This window comes from Triticum dicoccoides, chromosome 7B, assembly GCF_002162155.2.
Source record: "Triticum dicoccoides isolate Atlit2015 ecotype Zavitan chromosome 7B, WEW_v2.0, whole genome shotgun sequence".
Lineage (NCBI taxonomy): Eukaryota > Viridiplantae > Streptophyta > Magnoliopsida > Poales > Poaceae > Triticum > Triticum dicoccoides.
Genome location: NC_041393.1, coordinates 10949483 through 10959145, shown reverse-complemented (window position 1 = coordinate 10959145; position 9663 = coordinate 10949483).

Here is a 9663-nt window from a genome sequence, read left to right as displayed (position 1 = left end):
GGCCTTTACTATGTGTGCATGAATTGTTCTGTTATGACATGCCGATGCATAGGAAGAGAGTTAGACTTCGTTGTTACATGATATATGTTACTCTGTGCTCACTACTAAATTACGAATCATTGTTAATTAAAATTGGCTTTGATATACCTTGGGATCCAGGTGGATTCACTACTTGAGCACTATATGCCTAGCTTAATGGCTTAAAAGAAAGCGCTGCCAGGGAGACAACCCGGAAGTTTTAGAGAGTCATTTATTTCTGTTGAGTTCTTTTACATAGTTTAAAAACAACAAAAATAAAGAGGGGGACCTAAAACTTTTTCAAAAATGAAAGCGAAAGTGAGAAAGACAAAAATTGTTGAAGTGGGGGCTAGCCTTGAACTTTGTTCATGCTCATGGAAACTTTGTGAATCTTGATTACAGAAACTTTTCAATAAAAATAATTATCCCCTTGTACAGTTCCATTGTATTATAAAAATAATGTGCCAAGGTTTGCCTTTAGGATGTTTACATTTCCTTGATGGTTTGTGCGGTGCAGGACAGGAACTTTGGCTGTCGTGCGTGATTTTACAATTTTTGCTGGAACGTCAAATGGTTCTGATTCTTTTGGCACTGTATTCCTATACAAATTGTTTATTTTTCCTAATTTTGGTAGAATTTTTCAAGTATCAGAAGTATGGTGAATGTTCAGATTATTACAGACTGTTCTGTTGTAGACAGATTCTGTTTTTGATGCATAGTTTGCTTGTTTTGATGAAACTATCGATTCATATCAGTGGATTGAGCCATGAAAAAGTTATATTAGAGTAGAAACAATGCAAAAACAAAATATGAATTGGTTTGCAACAGTACTTAGAGTAGTGATTTGCTTTATTATACTAAGGGATCTTACCGAGTTTTCTGTTGAAGTTTTGTGTGGATGAAGTGTTCGATGATCGAGAAGGTCTCGATGTGAGAAGAAGGAAGAGAGGCAAGAGCTCAAGCTTGGGGATTCCCGAGGCACCCCAAGTAAATATTCAAGGAGACTCAAGCGTCTAAGCTTGGGGATGTCCCGGAAGGCATCCCCTCTTTCTTCAACAAGTATCGGTATGTTTTTGGATTCGTTTCGTTCATGCGATATGTGCAATCTTGGAGCGTCTTCTGCATTTAGTTTTCATTTTTATTTTATGCATCATGCTGGTATGAGATAATCCTTGGTTGATTTATAGAATGCTCTGTGCACATCACTTATATCTTTTGAGTATGGCTTTATAGAATGCTTCATGTGCTTCACTTATATCATTTGAAGTTTGGATTGCCTGTTTCTCTTTACATAGAAAACCGCCATTTGTAGAATGCTCTTTTGCTTCACTTAGATTTGTTAGAGTGTGGGCATATCTTTTATAGAATGAATTAAACTCTCTTGCTTCACTTATATCTATTTAGAGAGATGACAGGAATTGGTCATTCACATGGTTAGTCATAAAATCCTACATAAAACTTGTAGATCGCTGAATATGATATGTTTGATTCTTTGCAATAGTTTTGCGATATAAAGATGGTGATATTAGAGTCATGCTAGTGGGTAGTTGTGTATTGTAGAAATACTTGTGTTGAGGTTTGTGATTCCCGTAGCATGCACGTATGGTGAACCGTTATGTAGCAAAGTCGGAGCATGATTTATTTATTGATTGTCTTCCTTATGAGTGGCGGTCGGGGACGAGCGATGGTCTTTTCCTACCAATCTATCCCCCTAGGAGCATGCGCGTAGTACTTTGTTTCTATGACTAATAGATTTTTGCAATAAGTATGTGAGTTCTTTATGACTAATGTTGAGTCCATGGATTATACGCACTCTAACCCTTCCACCATTGCTAGCCTCTCTAGTACTGCGCAACTTTCGCCGGTACCATAAACCCACCATATACCTTCCTCAAAACATCCACCATACCTACCTATTATGGCATTTCCATAGCCATTCCAAGATATATTGCCATGCAACTTCCATCATCACCATATACATGACTTGAGCACTCATTGTCATATTGCTTTGCATGATCGTAAGATACCTAGCATGATGTTTTCATGGCTTGTCTGTTTTTTGATGTCATTGCTACGCTAGATCATTGCACATCCCGGTACACCGCCGGAGGCATTCATATAGAGTCATATTTTTGTTCTAGTATCGAGTTGTAATATTGAGATGTAAGTAAATAAAAGTGTGATGATCATCATTATTAGAGCATTGCCCAGTGAGGAAAGGATGATGGAGACTATAATTCCCCCATAAGCCGGGATGAGACTATGGACTTTACAAAAAAATAAAAGAGGCCAAAGAAGCCCAAATAAAAAAAAGGCCAAAGATGCCCAACAAAAAGTAAAAAAAAATATAAAAAACAAAAAAATGACAGAAAAAGAGAGAAGGGGCAGTGCTACTATCCTTCTTCCACACTTGTGCTTCAAAGTAGCACCATGTTCTTCATATAGAGAGTCTCTTGAGTTATCACTTTCATATACTAGTGGGAATTTTCATTATAGAACTTGGCTTCTATATTCCGATGATGGGCTTCCTCAAATGCCCGAGGTCTTCATGAGAAAGCAAGTTGGATGCACACCCACTTAGTTTCAGTTGGAGCTTTCCTACACTTATTATTCGGGAACGTAGTAATTTCAAAAAAATTCTTACGCACACACAAGATCATGGTGATGCATAGCAACGAGAGGGGAGAGTGTGATCTATGTACCCTTGTAGATCGACAACGGGAGCGTTTGGTTGATGTAGTCGTACGTCTGCACGGCCCGACCGATCAAGCACCGAAACTACGGCACCTCCGAGTTCTAGCACACGTTCAGCTCGATGACGATCCCCGGACTACGATCCAGCAAAGTGTCGGGGAAGAGTTCCGTCAGCACGACAGTGTGGTGACGATCTTGATGTACTACCGTTGCAGGGCTTCGCCTAAGCACCGCTACAATATTATCGAGGATTATGGTGGAAGGGGGCACCGCACACGGTTAAGAATATGATCACGTGGATCAACTTGTCTCTAGGGGTGCCCCTGCCTCCGTATATAAAGGTTCAAGAGGGGGAGGCCGGCCGGCCATCATAGGGCGCGCCAGGAGGAGTCCTACTCCCTCCGGGAGTAGGACTTCCCCCCAATCCTAGTTGGAATAGCATTCGCGAGGTGGGAACAGAGAGAGAGAGAAGGAGGGGGCGCCGGCCCCCTCTCTCCTTGTCCTATTCAGACTAGGGGGGGAGGGGCGCGCGGCCCAGCCCTGGCCACCTCTCCTCTTCTTCCACTAAGGCCCATTAAGGCCCATGTACCTCCCGGGGGGTTCCGGTAACCTCCCGGTTTTCCGGTAAAATCCCGATTTCACCCGGAACACTTCCGATATCCAAATATAGGCTTCCAATATATCAATCTTTATGTCTCGACCATTTCGAGACTCCTCTTCATGTCCGTGATCACATCCGGGACTCCGAACAAACTTCGGTACATCAAAATGCATAAACTCATAATATAACTGTCATCGTAACCTTAAGCGTGCGGACCCTACGGGTTCGAGAACAATGTAGACATGACCAAGACATGTCTCCGGTCAATAACCAATAGAGGAACCTGGATGCTCATATTGGTTCCTACATATTCTACGAAGATCTTTATCGGTCAGACCGCATAACAACATACGTTGTTTCCTTTGTCATCGGTATGTTACTTGCCCGAGATTCGATCGTCGGTATCTCAATACCTAGTTCAATCTCGTTATCGGCAAGTCTCTTTACTCGTTCCGTAATACATCATCACGCAACTAACTCATTAGTTGCAATGCTTGCAAGGCTTAAGTGATGTGCATTACCGAGAGGGCCCAGAGATACCTCTCCGACATTCGGAGTGACAAATCCTAATCTCAAAATACGCCAACCCAACATGTACCTTTGGAGACACCTGTATAGCTCCTTTATAATCACCCATTTACGTTGTGACGTTTGGTAGCACACAAAGTGTTCCTCCGGCACACGGGAGTTACATAATCTCATAGTTATAGGAACATGTATAAGTCATGAAGAAAGCAATAGCAACATACTAAACGATCGGATGCTAAGCTAATGGAATGGGTCATGTCAATCAGATCATTCAAGTAATGATGTGATCCCGTTAATCAAATGACAACTCTTTGTCCATGGTTAGGAAACATAACCATCTTTGATTAACGAGCTAGTCAAGTAGAGGCATACTAGTGACACTCTGTTTGTCTATGTATTCACACATGTATTATGTTTCCGGTTAATACAATTCTAGCATGAATAATAAACATTTATCATGATATAAGGAAATAAATAATAACTTTATTATTGCCTCTAGGGCATATTTCCTTCAGTCTCCCACTTGCACTAGAGTCAATAATCTAGATCACATCGCCATGTGATTTAACATCAATAGTTCACATCTTTATGTGATTGGTTCACATCTCCATGTGACTAACACCCAAAGGGTTTACTAGATTCAATAATCTAGTTCACATCGCTATGTGATTTAAGACCCAAAAAGTGATCATGTTTTGCTTATGAGAGAAGTTTAGTCAATGGGTCTGTCACATTCAGATCCGCATGTATTTTGCAAATTTCTATGTCAACAATGCTCTGCATGGAGCTACTCTAGCTAATTGCTCCCACTTTCAATATGTATCCAGATTGAGACTTAGAATCATCTAGATCAGTGTCAAAACTTGCATCGACGTAACCCTTTACGGCGAACCTTTTGTCACTTCCGTAATCGAGAAACATATCCTTATTCTAGTAAGGATAATTTTGACCACTGTCCATTGATATACTCCTAGATCACTATTGTACTCCCTTGCCAAACTCAGTGGTAGGGTATACAATAGATCTGGTACACGGCATGGCATACTTTATAGAACCTATGACCAAGGCATAGGGAATGACATCCATTCTCTTTCTATCTTCTGCCGTGGTCGGGCTTTGTGTCTTACTCAATTTCACACCTTGTAACATAGGCAAGAAACTCTTTCTTTGACTGTTCCATTTTGAACTACTTCAAAATCTTGTCAAGGTATGTATTTATTGAAAAAACTTATCAAGCGTCTTGATCTATCTCTATAGATCTTGATGCTCAATATGTAAGCAACTTCACCGAGGTCTTTCTTTGAAAAACTCCTTTCAAACACTCCTTTATGCTTTGCAGAATAATTCTACATTATTTCCGATCAACAATATGTCATTCACATATACTTATCAGAAATGCTGTAGTGCTCCCACTCACTTTCTTGTAAATACAGGCTTCACCGCAAGTCTGTATAAAACTATATGCTTTGATCAACTTATCAAAGCGTATATTCCAACTCCGAGATGCTTACACCAGTCCATAGATGGATCGCTGGAGTTTGCACATTTTGTTAACACCTTTAGGATTGACAAAAACTTCTGGTTGCATCATATACAACTCTTCTTTAAGAAATCCATTAAGGATTGCAGTTTTGTTATCCATTTGCCAGATTTCATAAAATGCGGCAATTGCTAACATGATTCGGACAGATCTAAGCATAGATACGAGTGAGAAACTCTCATCGTAGTCAACACCTTGAACTTGTCGAAACCCTTTTGCGACAATTCTAGCTTTGTAGATAGTAACACTACTATCAGCGTCCGTCTTCCTCTTGAAGATCCATTTATTTTCTATGGCTTGCCGATCATCGGGCAAGTCAACCAAAGTCCATACTTTGTTCTCATACATGGATCCCATCTCAGATTTCATGGCCTCAAGCCATTTTGCGGAATTTGGGCTCATCATCGCTTCCTCATGGTTCGTAGGTTCGTCATGGTCTAGTAACATAACTTCCAGAACAAGATTACCTACCACTCTGGTATGGATCTCACTCTGGTTTACCTACGAGATTCGGTAGTAACTTGATCTGAAGTTACATGATCATCATCATTAGCTTCCTCACTAATTGGTGTAGTAGTCACAGGAACAGATTTCTGTGATGAACTACTTTCCAATAAGGGAGAAGGTACAATTACCTTATCAAGTTCTACTTTCCTCCCACTCACTTCTTTCGAGAGAAACTCCTTCTCTAGAAAGGATCCATTCTTAGCAACGAATGTCTTGCCTTTGGATCTATGATAGAAGGTGTACCAAACTATCTCCTTTGGGTATCCTATGAAGATATATTTCTCCGATTTGAGTTTGAGCTTATCGAGATGAAACTTTTTCACATAAGCATCGCAACTCCAAACTTTAAGAAACGACAACTTTGGTTTCTTGCCAAACCATAATTCAGATTGTGTCGTCTCAACGGATTTAGATGGTGCCCTTTTTAACGTGAATGCAGCTGTCTCTAATGCATAACCCCAAAACGATAGTGGTAGATCGGTAAGAGACATCATAGATTGCACTATATCCAATAAAGTACGGTTATGACGTTCGGACACACCATTATGCTGTGGTCTTCCATGTGGCATGAGTTTGTGAAACTATTCCACATTGTTTTAATTGAAGACCAAACTCGTAACTCAAATATTTGTCTCCGCGATCAGATCGTAGAAACTTTATTTTCTTGTCACGATGATTTTCCACTTCACTCTAAATTTCTTTGAACTTTTCAAATGTTTCAGACTTATGTTTCATCAAGTAGATATACCCATATCTGCTCAAATCATCTCTGAAGTTCAGAAAATAACGATACTTGCCGTGAGCCTTAACACTCATCGGACCGCATACATCAGTATGTATTATTTCCAATAAGTCAGTTGCTCGCTCCGGAGAACGGAGTCTTAGTCATCTTGCCCATGAGGCATGGTTCGCAAGCATCAAGTGATTCATAATCAAGTGATTCCAAAATCCCATCAGCATGGAGTTTCTTCATGCACTTTACACCAATATGACCTAAACGGCAGTGCCACAAATAAGTTGCACTATCATTATTAGCTTTGCATCTTTTGGTTTCAATATTATGATTATGTGTATCACTACGATCGAGATCCAACAAACTATTTTCATTGGGTGTGTAACCATATAAGGTTTTATTCATGTAAACAGAACAACAATTGTTCTCTAACTTAAATGAATAACCGTATTGCAATAAACATGATCAAATCATATTCATGCTCAACGCAAACACCAAATAACACTTATTTAGGTTCAACACTAATCCCGAAAGTATAGGGAGTGTGCGATGATTATCATATCAATCTTGGAACTATTTCCAACACACATCGTCACTTCACCCTTAACTAGTCTCTGTTCATTCTGCAACTCCCGATTCAAGTTACTAATCTTAGCAACTGAACTAGTATCAAATACTGAGGGGTTGCCATAAACACTAGTAAAGTACACATCAATAATCATGTATATCAAATATACTTATGTTCACTTTGCCATCCTTCTTATCCGCCAATTACTTGGGGTAGTTCCGCTTCCAGTGATCAGTCCCTTTGCAGTAGAAGCACTCAGTCTCAGGCTTAGGTCCAGACTTGGGCTTCTTCACTTGAGCAGCAACTTGCTTGCCATTCTTCTTGAAGTTCCCCTTCTTCCCTTTGCCCTTTACTTGAAACTAGTGGTCTTGTTAACCATCAACACTTGATGTTTTTCTTGATTTCTACCTTCGTTGATTTCAGCATCACGAAGAGCTTGGGAATTACTTTCGTCATCCCTTGCATATTATAGTTCATCACGAAGTTCTACTAACTTGGTGATGGTGACTAGAGAATTCTGTCAATCACTATTTTATCTGGAAGATTAACTCCCACTTGATTCAAGCGATTGTAGTACCCAGACAATCTGAGCACATGCTCACTGCTTGAGCGATTCTCCTCCATCTTTTAGCTATAGAACTTGTTGGAGACTTCATATTTCTCAACTCGGATATTTGCTTGAAATATTAACTTCAACTCCTGGAACATCTCATATGGCCCATGACGTTCAAAACGTCTTTGAATTCCCGATTCTAAGCCGTTAAGCATGGTGCACTAAACTATCAAGTAGTCATCATATTGAGCTAGCCAAACGTTCATAATGTCTGCATCTGCTCCTACAATAGGTCTATCACCTAGCGGTGCATCAAGGACATAATTCTTCTATGCAGCACTGAGGATAAACCTTAGATCACGGATCCAATCCGCATCATTGCTACTAACATCTTTCAACACAATTTTTCTCTAGGAACATATCAAAATAAACATATGAAAGCAACAACGCGAGCTATTGATCTACAACATAGATATGCTAATACTACCAGGACTAAGTTCATGATAAATTAAAGTTCAATTAATCATATTACTTAAGAACTCCCACTTAGATAGACATCCCTCTAATCCTCTAAGTGATCACGTGATCCAAATCAACTAAATCATAACTGATCATCACGTGAAATGGAGTAGCTTTCAATGGTGAACATCACTATGTTGATCATATCTACTATATGATTCACGCTCGACCTTTCGGTCTCAGTGTTCCGAGGCCATATCTGCATATGCTACGCTCGTCAAGTTTAACCTGAGTATTCTGCGTGTGCAAAACTGGCTTACACCCGTTGTAGATGGACGTAGAGCTTATCACACCCGATCATCACGTGGTGTCTGGGCACGACGAACTTTGGCAACGGTGCATACTCAGGGAGAACACTTTTATCTTGATAATTTAGTGAGAGATCATCTTATAATGCTACCGTCAATCAAAGCAAGATAAGATGCATAAAAGATAAACATCACATGCAATCAATATAAGTGATATGATATGGACATCACCATCTTGTGCTTGTGATCTCCATCTCCGAAGCACCATCGTGATCACCATCGTCACCGGCGCGACACCTTGATCTCCATCGTAGCATCGTTGTCGTCTCGCCAATCTTATGCTTCCACGACTACCGCTACCGCTTAGTGATAAAGTAAAGCATTACAGCGCGATTGCATTGCATACAATAAAGCGACAACCATATGGCTCCTGCTAGTTGCTGATAACTCGGTTACAAAACATGATCATCTCATACAATAAAATTTAGCATCATGTCTTGACCATATCACATCACAACATGCCCTGCAAAAACAAGTTAGACGTCCTCTACTTTGTTGTTGCAAGTTTTACGTGGCTGCTACGGGCTTAAGCAAGAACCAATCTTACCTACGCATCAAAACCACAACGATAGTTTGTCAAGTTGGTGCTGTTTTAACATTCGCAAGGACCGAGCGTAGCCACACTCTGTTCAACTAAAGTTGGAGAAACTGTCACCCGCAAGCCACCTATGTGCAAAGCACGTCGGGAGAACCGGTCTCGCGTATGTGTACGCGTAATGTCGTTCCGGGCCGCTTCGTCCAACAATACCGCCGAACCAAAGTATGACATGCTGGTAAGCAGTATGACTTATATCGCCCACAACTCACTTGTGTTCTACTCGTGCAAATAACATCAACACATAAAACCTAGGCTCGGATGCCACTGTTGGGGAATGTAGTAATTTCAAAAAAATTCCTACGCACACACAAGATCATGGTGATGCATAGCAACGAGAGGGGAGAGTGTGATCTACGTACCCTTGTAGATCGACAACGGAAGCATTTGGTTGATGTAGTCGTAACATTGAAGAGACTAGTTAGGTGCCCATACATTGCTAGAAAATAGAAGGGAACATATAGAATTATTCATCAAGTCATACTTCTATTCGGTTAAC